Below are 17,195 nucleotides of genomic sequence, written 5' to 3' on the forward strand. Positions count from 1 at the left end.
TAAACACTGCTGCTATGGAACTTGCAGAAACGACTCCAGACACTATGACCGTCCACATATGAAGGATGTATTCTTTATTCGTTTCCCGAAGCCAAAAACCCAGAGGGATAAATGTGAACGATGGGTAAACTTGTGCGGACGTCCAAAAGACCAGTTCAATGCCAGCAACGTGAAACCATTCACCTTCATATGTTGTAAACTTAGATTTGATATGAATTAAAAATTAAGTGTTGTTGGTTGTGACCAAGTAGCATTAGCGATCGCTAAACAAAAAATAAATACATTAATAATAATAAGGTAACACTTTACAATACGGGTGCACTAATCTGCATTAATTCATGCTTAACTAATGCACAGATAATCATGTGTTAATGTATGACTCATGAGGAACTAAACCATTAATTAATGATTACTGCATCAGCAACTAATAAAGATTCTAAATGATTAATAGATTAAGTAATATATGAATTGTTATTAATTAAATGTGTGATAATGTATTAATTCCTTAAGAACTTATTTTATTAACTAAAAGTTTAAATGAATGTGTTAATTACCACAGTTGGTCAAAGTCATGTACTTCAACTTCCAGTTGCCTCCTTTAATTAATTACTACTTAATCTTAATCATTTAGAATCTTTATTAGTTGCTGATGCAGTAATCATTAATTAATGGTTTAGTTCCTCATGAGTCATACATTAACACATGATTATCTGTGCATTAGTTAAGCATGAATTAATGCAGATTAGTGCACGGTCTGTATTGTAAAGTGTTACCAATAATAATATAAATTACCCCCAACAACTGTCAGACGTAAGACAACCAGAGGACATAGTATATATGACAGACAGGACATAGGTTGGTAAAATATAGCTTGTTGAAACTGCAAAATGTCACTGTCAGTGGCGTAAGGCGATGTTTTTTTGGGGAGAAATTCTGTCGATAACAATCTACCTCTGGATCAGGTCGGCTCTTTTTCCCGTCTTTTTCAGCCCTCTACACTCAAGCCATCTCTTCAATTGAATATATATGTTCTTCTACTTCTATACCAGTGAATTTGGCACCGGGGACATCATTTTCAGGACAGAGTTAGCAGGTTTAGCTCAGTAGACATCTCGTCCGTAAACTGTTTACATGCGTCTAGCATGAGTGACACGCGCGAGTTTGACCCCCATAGCAACCGTCGCTAGCTTCATGAATATTAATGAGAAAAGGTGACGTATATCGTGCGGTACGCTATTACTATTATAACACAATCATATTTTGTCAGTTGATCACTTCATTTGTTCTGATGCTTCACATAATTGCTAGCAACGTGGTAAATCATAGTTATTAAAGCTAGAAACATGGAAAATCATAGTAAATAGGGTAAATCATGCTAGAATCCTGGTAAATCATTCTAGAATGTGGTATATCATGGTAAACCAAGGTAAACTAAGATAAATCATGGTAAACTATGGTAAATCATACTGGAACATGGTAAATCATGAAAAATCACACTAAAATGTGGTATATCATGGTAAATCATGCTAAAACATGGTCTATTCCATCTATGATGTCAGTGGTTAAATGCTTGCTACATAAAACTTAATGTCTTTTGATGCTTAACTGCCTTGACTGCCTTAAAAGCTTGAACACCGCTAAATGCTGCTAGCAGCTTTAATTATTATTATAGCACTTAAACACGGGAAAAGTCAGATTTTCATGATATGTCACCTTTAATATTTCAAATAACTTTTGTGAAAATAAAATGTTAAAATATGGGGGTAATAATGTTCCAAAGTGTAAAATTGTGATTCAGCGTAATGGTCTGGACTTTGATTTTGCCATTACATCTTTAACTAAACATAAAATACCAAACTCATTTATCTTTTTCTTGGCATGTTCTGTTTGGCTGTGTTATATTAAAAGGATCATGTCTTATTATTATTTGTAAGTATTTCAAAAAAGGGGGAGTTTTGTCCGGAAAGTGTTGTCGGGGTCGTTCAGTGTCACAGGATCAAGAAGCTTTTCTGAAATCATATAAACACATTAATTTGACAGTCTGTGACATCATCAAATGGCGCCTGAAGATCATGTGGTGCCGCAGAAAAGTGGCTTTATTCTTCTTACATATTTGATCATTTTTCATGGTGTGGTAGCCTGAGTTACAAAAACACATGTCATTCAGTGAAATGCCACAAAACACTTATATTGTTAGATTTTTTGAAAAATAAGTAGATGTTGTGAATAATTGTGATTATCTTTGCTGGTCAAGCTCGTTGTTTAATATAAGTGGCCAGTTGATGGCCGTCAATATAAGCTGAAGTAGAAGTTGTGTCATTCAGAGTAATGAAAAATAACAACTGTATCATCTTATTTATATTACAGATAAATTAGGAATGCTTAGCACTGACAAATATGTTAAACTTAATATTTTTTGTATTGTTTGTGTTTTTTAATGTATTTTTTTTAATGTGTTTATATTTTGGACGCTGCATTGTTTTTTTTTATATGCTCAATGTTTTATTGTACAGCACTTGTAGTGCAAATCTGTTGCTTTTAAATGTGCTGTAGAAATACATTTTGACTTGTTTTTGACTTCAATTTGTGTTATTGGTTCATTTTCGATGCCCACGAACAGAGAGAGTTGAAAGGCACTGTAAAAAGTAAATGCAGACCCAGTATTCTTAAAGCACATTCACACCAAAAACAATAACTATAATGTTAATTATATTAGCGTCAAAACCCAATGACCGATAAGCTGTTCATTCTCAGCATACTGCAGTCTTTTGTTCATCTGCCACTTTAAATGCTGGCGCTCTTTGAAGCGGAATGGATTCTGATTGGCTGCAATGTATTTATCGTTCATTAGCTGGAAAAAATCGCTCTGTGTTTTTCTGTGCCGTTACCGTTATAGTTGTGATGTGGACTCTGCTCTTCTTTTTATATTTAGAATGTGTGTTGTTGTTGTTTTTACTATAAATTATTTATTAAAACTATATTTATCATTATTACATTTTCTATTACACTGAATAACATTTTAGTGGGTGTCTTCTGTAAACCATGGTATAATGTAAGCATTAACATTCACAAACCACTGTTAATTTAACATAAAAGCAAGCAGGCTGCGTGCATGGTTTGCCATGACTGAATGCGCGCCCCCTTAATAATTCCTTAAAAGCTGACATCAGTTCATCGCGATCTCATATCTGTTATTATCAATGAAGCTGACTGCACAATTAATCTTTCATAATATCTACACTTTGTTTGTTATAATCAGAGGATTTGCCTGCATGCACTGAACAAAAACGCGTTTTGAGCGGTGAGGGGTTTCTATCTTAAATGCTTCTGATTGGCCATTGCGTTCCAGAAATCAACACACATGTCTGTGATTGGCTACATCGCTCAACGCTGCAAACATGTTACAAATTGAAACTCTGGCCTGTAAATCGTTTCTATTTTGCTTGTTGCTTTTCTTCAACAGATGAATAACAATGTATTAGTTTTTAAATGTTTCATTCATAGATATTTCTATTTAATCGTTTTATTCTCCCGCAGTCCGCACACACAGAGTGTATTACCGCCCGCGCTCGCGCATCAGATCTAGGGAAATATCAGGTGCTGGTCATATAATTAGAATATCATGAAAAAGTTTATTTAATTCAGTAATTCCGTTCAAAAAGTGAAACTTGTATATTATATTCATTCATGCACACAGACTGATATATTTCAAATGTTTATTTATTTTAATTTTGATGATTATAACTGACAACTAATGAAAATCCCAAATTCAGTATCTCAGAAAATTTGAATATTACCAAGACCAATACAAAAAAAGGATTTTTAGAAATGCTGGCCAACTGAAAAGTATGAACTTGAAAAGTATGAGATCTTAGATCTTGAGATAGATCTTCTATAGGGTTAAGGTCAGACGAGTGGCCAATTAGAACAGGGATACCATGGTCCTTAATCCAGGTACTGGTAGCTTTGGCACTGTGTGCAGGTGCAAGTCCTGTTGGAAAATGAAATCTGCATCTCCATAAAGTTGGTCAGCATCAGGAAGCATGAAGTGCTCTAAAACTTCCTGGTAGACGGCTGCGTTGACCTTTGACCTCAGAAAACACAGTGAACTAACACCAGCAGATGACATGGCACCCCAAACTGACTGTGGAAACTTTACACTGGACTTCAAGCAACGTGGATTGTGTGCCTCTCCTCTCTTCCTCCAGACTCTGGGACCGCGATTTCCAAATGAGATGCAAAATTTGCTCTCATCAGAAAAGAGGACTTTGGTCCACTGTGCGTTATTAAATCCAGAGTCACCGCAGCGTCTACCAGAACATTTCCAGAGCACTTCATGCTTCCTTCATTTTCCAGCAGGATTTGCACCTGCCCACACTGCCAAAAGAACCAAAACCTGGTTCAATGACCATGGTATTACTGTCTAATTACATGTAGTATTCTAATTTTCTTTTGTGGGTTTCATAAACTGTAAGATTATAACAAATAAAGGCTTGAAATATCTCACTCATGTAATGAGTCTATATAATATATTAGTTTCACCTGTTAAGTTGAATTCTTGAAATAAATCAACTTTTTGATGATATTCTAATTATGTGACCAGCACCTGTATCTGGAGGTTTGCCAATCCTGTGAACTACACCGATGGCACCTGTCACAAAGTGCATTCAGTTTCTGGAAGGACCTCTTTGCATATTTCTTTCACAACCGCTTTAACGTCTTCTTCTGGGCTCTCAGGGGATCCATAGAGACGTGGAAAAAGTACACAACTTCCTTACTTGAGTAAAAGTACAGATACTACTGGTCAAATATTACTCCGTTACAAGTAAAAGTTGTAAAGACCGATGTTTACTAAAGTAAAAGTACAGAAGTACTTGTTACAAAGGTAGCGCAAAGGCGTCATCTAGTGGCCATTAGTGGATGCGCCGGAAGCGATCGCTCACGTGAAATGTGCGTGAAATGCGCGTGAAATGCGCGTGATGAATAACAGCTGCGCTCCTCAAACTACACTACACTACACTGTATTCATACACTCGAATACCTGATGTAACCATATCATTCCTGTTAATCTGAATGGAGAGGCAACTACTGCATTCAAGTCAGCATCTGTGATTAATGTCTAATGTATGTCTGTGCTGCCGAGGATAATTCAGTAAAATGTTTAATCTGATCTCTGCCTCCTGGCCTGCGTTCTGACCGACGCTCCAAGGCGAGAACTATTCACGGGTTTCACGTGACGTCACACAGCAGTGTGGCCGCCATTTGTAGGACCGAATCCAAACATGCCGTCTATTTGCTGTAAGCTGCGATAACAGCAAATCTCAACGAAATGAGAAATTAACGTTTTACAATATCCCCAAAAACCCTGAGCGTCGTCAGAGATGGATTGCTGCTATAAAGAGGGATCACTGCGTGCATAAATATCTTTTTTTACTACTCTACTGGCATTCATATTGTCCGTGACGCCGGGGTGGTAGCCTACAAGATTCCTGTTATCCGGTGTTACACTGAGGCTTTGTGAATGCTTCACCTGGAAATTTAATAAAAGTAAAATTACTTTTAATTTTACATTATTATTGCATATTACAGGTTAGCTAGCTAAATTAAAACATGTAGTTTACAGTTGGAACACGTATAACGTCATTCTAGACAGCTATCTATTTTTACATTACTAAACTTATGTATTACTAAAATTACTAAATTTATATGTATGGCTGAATGATGTTGTTACCTGCTTCAGTATGCTAAACTACTGCTCACTGTTTCTGCCTTAAATTAATACATTGTTTAGATTATAGATAACTGCGTGATTTTTAAACATTTCTGAAATGCATAACTTGGACCCTCTAAATTGTAATGATGACCCATGCATTTTCTGTAAAGCTGCTTTGAAACGATATTGTGAAAAGCGCTTTACAAATAAATGAGAATTGAAAATGAAGGTGTCCAAACCTCACTAATAATACAGGAGATGTGCTTTACCGACATTATTAGCAATTCAGTTCAGCAATGCAGCGATTACTCGAGTGACGTTAATAACACCCGTCCTGTTATCAAGAACATTTTCTTCATCTCCAGATGATAGATTTTGGGATCATTAACCCATCCCGAAGTGAAGTAGAGGTAGGCTTCAGTGCTTTTAAATGCCTTGAGAGCTTCGCCGGTCCATGGAGAGGGATTGTGGACGAGGTAGATATAAACCGGGTGCGATTTGCCGGGGGGGATACGTAGACGCGAATTGCTAACACAGATGATGTCTTTTCTATCATTTCACTGTAGCTCATCATCGCGATGTAAAGTTAACGTTATTGCATGATCACAGTTATGTGTGGGGAAAGATAAGCTATTAGAGTAAAAATATTGCGTTAGGCTACTTCATGAGTTAATAAAAAAGATTTTACAATTCCTGCACATGCAGTGATGAAGTTCATGTTCTCATGATTTATTTTTATGAATAAAAATGTTTCAAAACATCCCCCCCTCTGTTTTTTTCACAGATCGCACCATAAATATCAGCAAACGTCAAATCTGGCAAGTTTTTACAAGACTTTAATGGAGTCAGCAGTTCGTTTGGCAGTAAATAAGGATCTATACCTAAAGTATCTATTTTATTTAAGTACCGTTGCTTTTCGTCTGCAGTGAGGTGTGCTATTTTAGTGTGCGACATCTTTCCAATCACCAGGGAGATACTACTCAATTTAACTCAAAGGTCCTAAAGATGGCGGCCACAACAAAAAAGTCACGTGACTGAAACCCATGAATAGCCTCTTAAGCACCTGTGGTCCTTACTCTAAAACATTTGGTCCTTCGAGCCGGAGAACAGTGCTTACCTTGGTTAAGGATGGCTACTTCTAAAGAAATGAGTGAAGCCCTTTCAGAATCTGTGCGTCCAAAACGGCAAGTCAGATTGCCAACCTACTTGTCAGACTACCAAGTGAATATAACAGGCCACAGACAACTGACTTCCTCTTATACAGAAGAAACTGCAGCACAGACTACATTCAGACTCGAAGAGGAGTACAAGGCAGGTAGTGATGAAACTGCCAGAATGGGGTACTCAGCGGGTTCAGCAGTGGCCAGACCTGGAAGTCGGTATGTAGAAAGAGATGAGTGGGGAGCCTTTTGTACTGAATTAGAGGACATTCAAGCTCAAATTGGCCAAGATACTAAGCTCATACAAAGTTTACGTGATCAAGTGCGCCATCATGTGTTATCCAAACACCGTGGGACTTTGGAGGAAACCTCAAGTGCAGATACTCGCCTATCACTGGACCATGACCGAGCCTTTTTCCCTGAAGCTAGGCAGCCACTCTCACACCCTTCTCACTTATCATCACCAGCTTCCTTCTCTGAATCATCCCAAGTCGCACCGCTCCGGTCCCAAGTATCAGCAGTGTCCTTGGCTGAGTCCCATTCAGTTTCCCATCTCACACCACAGAGGCCTAGAACGACAGTGGACAATCCTCAAGAGGATGAGTCATGGCCTGAACCACCACCTCCGGTATGTGATGATGTCCCTTACAGAGCTAGGAAAGAGCATAAATTCCCAGTCACTTACGTTACTTCTGTTAGTACTGCTGATAGTTATTCAAACCCAGTGAAACTATCAGCAGAGAGATTAGTAGCACAGCCCTACTACGGACAGCATGCTCCAGTCAAGGGAAACGCATTCCATGAACAAGCATTCAGGTCTCACAGAGGGGATATCATGACAAACCGTATGCTACACAATATTCGGGGTCAGGGAAGTCCACCATATCATTCCCTCATCTGCCCTCCGACCAATGCTCCATATTTAATGCCTCATTCTGCACCCTGGCTGGACATTCCTTCGCAGCATCAGCAACAAACTGTGTATGCTCCACAATCAGTGCAGCAGAGTGACCCATGGCTTACACACCCAGAAATGCCATACAATCAGCCAAAACACCAGCCTTATGAGATCGTTCCCTCATCGCTGCCGGCACAGGAGAAAGTCTATCTAGGCCCTAAACCACGAATCCGAGAATCATCGATTGATTCATCGAGACCCTGCGGAGTTCGCCAGGCTGAAGATGTCATTGGAGAATCTACTGCCAGCTTGTGCTACCGAGTTTTTTAAATACCAAATATTGGTCGACCATCTTAAATTAGAGGAAGCCTCTCTTATCGCTGACTCTTACCTGAACTAAATCACTCCATATTCTGACACAATGACCGCCTTAAATGAGAGGTTTGGTCAGCCGCATCAGTAAGCACTTAAAAGAATAGCACAGGTCATGGATGCTCCTGATATCAAGCGAGGGGATCATGAAGCATTTCAAAGATTCGCACTGCAGATTAGAGCTCTAGTTGGGATGCTGAAAACCCTTGGCGTAGAGGGAGAAGTGGAATTGAAATGTGGCTCACATGTTGCCAGATTGCTTGGTAAACTACCTCCAGAGTTGTGTGCAGACTTTCGCAGACACCTATATTATCAGTCTGATTCAGCGTATACATTACCTGAATTCTCCAAGTGGCTCCAGTACGAAGCATGGTGTCAGGGCTATACCGAACCACCCAACAAACGAAATTATGAGAGTCGAGCAAAGCCAGCCCGCTTCACAAGACCAGCCACTATCCTCCATGGTGCCAAAGCTGCCTCAGAGTCGAAAGGCCCAGAACCAGTACATAAAGCATCCACCTCAGGCAAGAAAAGAGTGAAAGTGCAACCATATTGTCCATATTGCGAAAGCTCTGAACATTTCTTAAGTCAGTTCGCTACTTTCCAGACTTTTACTCCTGAGCAAATCCGTAATTGGATTACTGAGAACAAGAGGTGCATAAGATGTGGTCGTTCTCATGCTGTTACAGACTGCACTCTCAAGAAACCCTGCAGCATTTGTCAAAACAAACATCTCCTGATACTGCATGCAGTAAATTCTAAGGCAAGTAGAGAGGGCATATGCATGGTGAGCTCGGCAGTTGGCACTGCTTATGTCACAGGTCGGGGCGGGCCAAGCCAGACTGCACCCACCCCTGAAAACCGGGAACCACCTCGAGGAACGTATCAAGGACCAGACAGACAAGGGAATAAAAATAATGACAGTACTTTATTATGTTAAAATTGGTCAATTGGATAATCCTAATTAAAAAGCTTCTTCTTGCCGCCAGGGCCGTTCGAGCGTCTCTGGACCTCCTGGGACGGGAGGGGAGGAACGATCGTAGTGGGCCGGGGGCTCGTTGAATGGGGATCAGGGGAAATCCTCACGCCGTCCAGGTAGGTCACCAGGTAAGTATACAAGTGTGGGGGCGAGCGAGTCACTGGAACGATATGGCAAGGTTTAACCGTTCGTCAGTATATGAACACTCAGCTGAGGTACCTTCTTTCTTCCGTTTCGGGCAGATGCTTCCAATGGAGGACGTGTGGGGACCACCAGACGGGGAGGACACTTGAAGTGAAACGCTCCACTTGGTTGGGCACTGGAACGATACAGTAAGGTTAGCTGTTCAACAGTATATGTAGCTTTCAACTAAAATACCTTCTCTTCTTCTGAACAGGGCAAGACTTCCAATAGGGGCGGGTGGAGGCCACCAGGCAGGGAGAACACTTTGGACGAGAACGCTCCACTTCGTTGAGTACTGGAACAGTACAGCAAGGTCTTAACGGTTCAACAGTACATGAAGCTCTCTACTGATATACCTCTCTCTTCTTCTGAACAGGGCAACGGCTTCCAATAGGGGCGTGTGGGGACCACCGGACAGGGAGAACACTTTGGACGAAAACACTCCGCGTCGTTGGACACTGAAACAGTACAGGAAGGTCTTAACGGTTCCAACAGTACATGAAGCTCTCTACTGATATACCTCTCTCTTCGTCTGAACAGGGCAACGGCTTCCAATAGGGGCGTGTGGAGACCACCAGGCAGGGAGAGCACTTTAGCGAAACGCTCCACTTCGTTGGACACTGGAACAAACACAGCACGGTTTTAACAGTCCAGCGATATATAAAACACTCAACTTTAACAGGGCCGGGTCTTCTCAACGGAGGAAGTTGGGCTCTTGATCTGTCGAAACCTTCCTTTGGAGACAGCGGGTGGAAGACTCTATGGGAAGAGTGCACGGCAGACTTCTAATATTTCTCCACACAACAATTTCACTTCACAGCACAAACCGGGTGAATCGTCACTTCAGGCACTGTAATTCCACTCACACACCGTGCATTAGGGCCAGCACTCACCCACCGGTCTTCCTCCCACCAGATCGAATCTAGTCTTTGGCCAGGGCTCAACTTCGCTCCAGGAAAAGCAGAAGAATGTTGCAGCTGTCGTTACATTCGGCAAAGAGAGGACTGAAGTTGGAGACAGATCAACAATTCACTCGGTGTAATAATTCACTCGTGCCACACACTTCCAAACTTTCAACACCACTTCAGTGTTAGTGCATATAAACAACGGATCCAATACTCATCACTTGCGTCTTTCCCACTGCTGACGATATTCCTTAGGTCTTCGCTGACAAATCCTTCACTCCTTCCTTTCTCTTCCTTAACTTCGACCTTCACCACTCCACAGCCCAGCCTCAATAAAAAGAACGACCCGCTAACAAACACAGTACCACACGGGAGGAGAACCACACCACAGTCTGTTTTCTCTCTGTTTTTAAAGCCCCATCTGAACATGTGTACCTCTCACAGCGTTCCCTGTAATTGCCCCACACCTGCTGTCACTCAGGCAATTGGCCTCGCTGCCATGGCAACAAATTCGCAGTGCATTCACCAGGATCTTAGTCCTGTTCAGGTTTTTGTCACCCCGTGACACTTATCTAAATCGACCCACTGACTGCAGCCGTGTATTGCTGAAGGTGGTAAAAGTTTGTTTGCAGTATCATGAACAAGCTCTGGAGACTTATGCTATACTCGACGACGGTTCAGAGAGGACCATACTCTTATGCGAGGCAGCAAATAAGCTTGGCCTGCGTGGAATTCCTGAGGAACTGAACTTGAGAACAATCAGGCAAGAAACCCAAGTACTTCAAGGAGCATCTGTCTCTTTCAGTGTTTTCCCCTGCTTCACAGCCAAAACGGAATTACCACATTGGTGGAGCCTTCACTGCTCAGAATCTAGCACTGGCTGATCACTCCTACCAACTAGCTGTCTTGCAGAAAAGGTACAAACACCTCAGAGGCTTGCCACTTGAGCCCGTTGATAAAGTTCAACCTCTTCTTCTCATTGGAGCTGACCAGTCCCATTTGATCACTCCAATAGAACCAGTGCTTTGTGGACCACCAGGAGGACCGGTCGCTATACGGACCAGGTTGGGGTGGACACTACAAGGCCCAGCTAGAGGTCTATCACAGCATCTTAGATCTCAGAACTGTTATCTGACCTCAATAAACACTGAAACAGCTGAACTTTTGAGAAATGTGGAGAAGTTGTGGCAGGTGGACACGCTACCATTCAAGTCCGAGAAACAGGCAACTCGATCGCGAGAGGATCAGGAGGCACTTTCACTTCTGGAAAGTAAGACAATCCGTGTGGAGCATAATAAGATCCAGCATTATGCGACCCCTCTGCTACGGAAGAGAAATCACTCCCCTTTCCATGCCACCAAAGATGCTGTCATGCCAAGCCTCCGAGGTACAGAGAAGCGACTCGCTAGAGACGATGACAAAGCCTCAGCGTTCATTGCAGAAATGAGCAAGCTTGAACTGACAGGCTCTGTACGTAAGCTAACTGAGGAAGAAGCTGCGCAGAGTGAAGAATCATGGTTCATTCCCCATCATCTGGTACAACATAATGGGAAGAACCGCCTAGTATTCAACTGTTCTTACCAATTCCAGGGCTGCAACCTCAACGAATCTCTCCTTCCTGGGCCTACCCTTGGCCCATCACTCCTGGGGGTCTTGCTTCGCTTTCGAGAACATGCCATTGCGATGAGGACAAGCCCCTTCTTCGGTTTGTGTGGAGAAATCTCTGCCGTGATGTGTCTCCTGTGGTCAATGAGTGGCAGGTTCTGCCGTTTGGTACCACATGTTCACCTTGTTGTGCTACTTTCGCCCTCCAAAAACACGTGCACGATCACAGCACAGAGGGAGAAGATGTCAGGAATTCAGTAGACAGGTGTTTCTACGTAGACAACTGTTTACAGAGTCTGTCATCAAAAGCTGATGCTAAAGATTTGCTCGATAAATTACGTGTCCTGATGGCATCAGGGGGCTTCGAGATCCGCCAATGGGCCAGCAACGCCCCTGACATCCTTAGCCATCTCCCTCAAGAAGCACGCTCCGATAACGCTGAAATGTGGCTTACCCAAGATTCTTCTGATGTTCAAGAGTCTACCTTAGGACTAAGATGGCACTGCCCTGCAGATATCATCGGCTATAAACATCGACTGGAGGATTACGGCCCAACCACAATGCGCACTGTGTATCGTACATTGGCCAGACAGTATGACCCTTTGGGGCTAATATTGCCATATACAACTCGGGCTAAGATGATTGTACAGCGACTCTGGGATAAACAACGTGAATGGGATGACCCATTACTGCCTGAGGAGCTGCTCCAAGCCTGGAATACATGGGTAGCAGAACTGCCTGAATTATCTCGCATCTACTTACCTCGCTGCTATGTTCCTACATCTATGGACCAGCCAGAGGTGGTACGAGACGTCCATGTGTTCTGTGACGCATCTGAGAGAGCATATGGATCAGTGGCCTACCTACGCTCTGAGGACGCTGAAGGTGGTGTCCACTTGGCATTCCTGCTGGCTAGATCTCGAGTTGCGCCGAAAAGACAACAATCCATGCCAAGACTGGAGCTTTGTGCAGCGGTTACTGGAGCCCAACTTGCGAAGCTGATAATCAGTGAGCTCACCTTACCTATCAGGAATACCATCTTGTGGTCCGACTCGACCACTGTCCTGACATGGCTCCAGTCAGACTCGTGTCGTTTTAAGGTCTTTGTGGGAACTAGGATTGCTGAAATCCAAGCGCTTGGAGGGATGGAGGTACGTGAGATCAACACTTAACCCGGCAGATGATCTGACCAGGGGTAAATCCTTGGTGGAACTAGCACAACCGAATAGGTGGTGTCAAGGTCCATCTTTCCTTTTACAAACCCCTGACGAGTGGCCAAAAGCTCCAGCAGGGACAGGTGGAGAAGATCCGACAGAGCTACGACGTTCCTTGTTCTGCCATTACATCTCAAGTTCTGATAGGTACGTCCCTGATCCCAGCAGGTATGCTACATGGGGTGAATTAGTGGAGGCCACATTAAACACCCTTCGGCATGAGGAAGCGGAGCAAACTGCTCCATCTAGTGCAAGAACTTATCAGCAGGCAGTCTCCCTCCTCCTTAAACGGTCCCAGCTCGACAGTTTCTTAGAGGACTATAACCTTCTCAAAGCCAATAAACCAGTTTCTTCCAGTTTCTTCCAATGTACTTAACTCTATCGACACAGATGCCTTCTTGATGGCAGTACGGAGGTTTACTGCACGTCGTGGTACCCCTGCTGAACTTTACTCTGATCAGGGGACAAATTTCAGAGGGGGAGAGAGATTGGAGAGATTCCAGATTGGAAAGACATTCATCCGTCTTTCCAATATTTTATCATATGGATAAATTGTCTGTCGACTGCATTTGCTGCAACCTTAAATGACAAAGGCAAAAAAAAAAGTTTGGTTCACTTCAAATGGGTCTGAGTTCGCTTGGGGTGTTCACATATGCCCAAAAAATGCTGAGTCACTGTTCTTATTCACTTTGAGGGCTGAAAGAGACCAAGTGTGAAAACACCCTGAGTTTGGTTAAATTAAAGGGGGCTACATGCAAAAACACCCTTACACCCAACACACGGCTGCTGATATACACATGGGGTGCAAAGAAAAGAAACAAATATACACATGAGGTGCAAAGAATGTCTACATTACTTTTTGTTTTCTTCTTTTTGGCAAGGGTGGAGGGTGGGGCTTGTGTGGCTCCTGTGCCTGCGGCTGTGGCTTCGGGGGCAAGGGGAAAAGATTAAAGATTCAGTATCTTGGGGGAGTGGTTTAATTAATTGAAGGGGTTAACTTATTTTATATTAATACAATGAATATAAAACCATAGGACCAATTTACGGATGGGGTGCAGTAACGGAAGGGAAGTCACTGGTCACTTCCCCACTGGTTTCTGGAGCTCTGACATGAGAGACGCCAGTCTTCCAACTCCGGCTGTGACTGGGACCTGCTGTAGCACAAACGCTGTTGCTTTTTACACTCAATGACACACACTTTACCTGATGCTAGGCACAGGTATGTAATAATAACCTCCTATATGTTCTAATTCAGACCCATGACTTGTGATCATGTTATATACCATTCCAAGATGTAAAACTAGACCTGGAGATAAAGTACATTTTTACATGAATGTAAAAAACATCAGACCTGCTTGTTTCCGGGATGATCTGGGCCTGCCGTAAATAATGTTTCCATCACTGTCCCTCTTAATCCACCTAACATCTTGCTTGCTGTTTGATGGCTGGCTGGTGGGTGGATTACTGGTGGAAGGCTGACTGGTGGGTGGATTACTGGTGGAAGGCTGACTGGTGGATGGATTACTGGTGGAAGGCTGACTGGTGGGTGGATTACTGGTGGAAGGCTGACTGGTGGGTGGATTACTGGTGGAAGGCTGACTGGTGGGTGGATTACTGGTGGAAGGCTGACTGGTGGGTGGATTACTGGTGGAAGGCTGACTGGTGGGTGGATTACTGGTGGAAGGCTGACTGGTGGGTGGATTACTGGTGGAAGGCTGACTGGTGGGTGGATTACTGGTGGAAGGCTGACTGGTGGAAGGCTGACTGGTGGAAGGCTGACTGGTGGGTGGATTACTGGTGGAAGGCTGACTGGTGGGTGGATTACTGGTGGAAGGCTGACTGGTGGGTGGATTACTGGTGGAAGGCTGACTGGTGGAAGGCTGACTGGTGGGTGGATTACTGGTGGAAGGCTGACTGGTGGGTGGATTACTGGTGGAAGGCTGACTGGTGGAAGGCTGACTGGTGGGTGGATTACTGGTGGAAGGCTGACTGGTGGGTGGATTACTGGTGGAAGGCTGACTGGTGGAAGGCTGACTGGTGGGTGGATTACTGGTGGAAGGCTGACTGGTGGATGGATTACTGGTGGAAGGCTGACTGGTGGATGGTTCTGCTTCCTGGAGCATGCTAATGAGCTGTTGGAGGTGAGCCTGATCGACAAGGTCACTTCATGCAATCACAATACCATAAAAAAATGAATGACTTTAAAAAGAAGTCATTGTGTGAGCAAGGGTTCTATCATGATATTTTGAACACATCTTTTTGTTCTGCCTTAATTCAAATTTATAAACAAACAGGAATAACATGACCAGGGACGTGTAGCTACATTGTGAATGATTTTAATAAACTCAGTTGCCCAGTAGCCTTTGGTAATTTAACATCTCTGAGAAAATTATTCATAAAAACAGCTGACCCTATGTTTACTTTCTTCACTTTATCGCCTCCTTTGGAGGGTGTGGTTGTCAGGTAGGGGAGGGGGGCCCATGAGGGTACTAATCCAGCCGTGAGTGTGACCTTTGCAAGAAAGATGGAGAGGCTTTTAAAACTTGCCTTCCCAGGAAGCCCACTGCTCGACCCACCCAGGACCAGTACCGAAACCATCGGATCAGTGCTGGTTTGGGCTGCAATATCATGGCATTGTCTACTGTGCTTGATGGACACGTCTCTGTGAAAGACTACTGAACTGTTCTGGAGGACCATGTGCACCTAAAGGTTCAAACATTGTACCCTGAAGGGGGCGCCGTGTATCGGCATGATAATGCACCAATACACACCGCAAGACTGGTGGCAGATTGGTTTGATGACAATGAAAGTGAAGTTGATCATCTCTCATGGACTGCACAGTCACCAGGGGCCTCATTTATAAAACTTTGCGTAGGATTTGCGTCAGAAGTGGCGTACGGATGAAATATAGGACGTGCGTACGCACAGAAATATTCGGATTTATAAAACCGCGCGCACGCACATCCTACACAGTTTTCCCTTAATAAATCACAATCAATTCTAAATGTAGCGCAGCTTTTGCGGCTTCATGTCACGCCCATAGTTGCCCATAAATAGTCCGTGAAACGCCCACAAGTTAATATTCATCGATTGCGAAATCATGGCAAACACAGAGAGGAAATAAAAAAAACTTAACTTCACTCAATGTGAAGTTCGTTGGCGAGGTGGAAAAGAGGAGAAAAATGTTGTATGGAGGGCACAATGTGGCAATTAAAAAATAAATCAGCCATTATTTTCCATTACTTTCACACTGCAAACCATAGTGGAGATCAGGGACAACATGGAGGAAAGGACAGACAAAATGCTTGACATGCAGTTTATTAGAATTTTATTAATCCATTGAAATCAGTGCAATAGTCAAAATACATATTATATACAGTACTGGTCAAAAGTTTGGAAACATTAAGATTTTTAAATGTTTTTGAAAAAAGTATCTTATGCTGCACCAAGGCTGTAATTTAAAAATACAGTAAAAAACAAAAAAAAACAAAAAAAAACAGTAATATTGTGTAATATTATTACACTTAAAATATCATGTTTTCTGTTTTAATATTATTTAAAATGTAATTTATTCCTGTGATCAAAGCTGAATTTTCAGCATTACTCAGTCTTCAGTGTCACATGATCCTTCAGAAATCATACAACACGCTGATTTTGTGCTCTATTATCAATCATTATTGGTGCTCAATTATGGTTCTTATTTTTTATCAATGTTGAAAATCATTTTTGCATGCTTAATTTATTTTTATTTTATGAAACCGTGATACATTTTTGTTAGGATTCTTTGATGAATAGAAAGATCAAAATTTATTTGAAATATATTTTGATCGATGTAATGCTTCCTTGCTAAATAAAAGTTTTTTTTCTTTAATATCTTTGATATGATGTTATCCTCAATGTTCATCATATACAATACATGATGTTAAAAATGTTTTCAAAGTTTTATGATGCTGGAATTCTTTAGAGCATTATATGTGACACATTTGTATCTCTTGAAATGTTGCATGTATATTTTTAATAAACGTTGAAAAAAATCGTAAATGGGCTTTTTCGTTTGGTCTTGTTTTGGGATCCTTTATTAATTTTTTTATTTTTTTATTTGGATTTATTAATATATATTTATTATTATGCAACAATAACAAAATACAAAAACAAGACAAAACAGC

Source organism: Phoxinus phoxinus, assembly GCF_949152265.1.
Source record: "Phoxinus phoxinus genome assembly, chromosome: 13".
Lineage (NCBI taxonomy): Eukaryota > Metazoa > Chordata > Actinopteri > Cypriniformes > Leuciscidae > Phoxinus > Phoxinus phoxinus.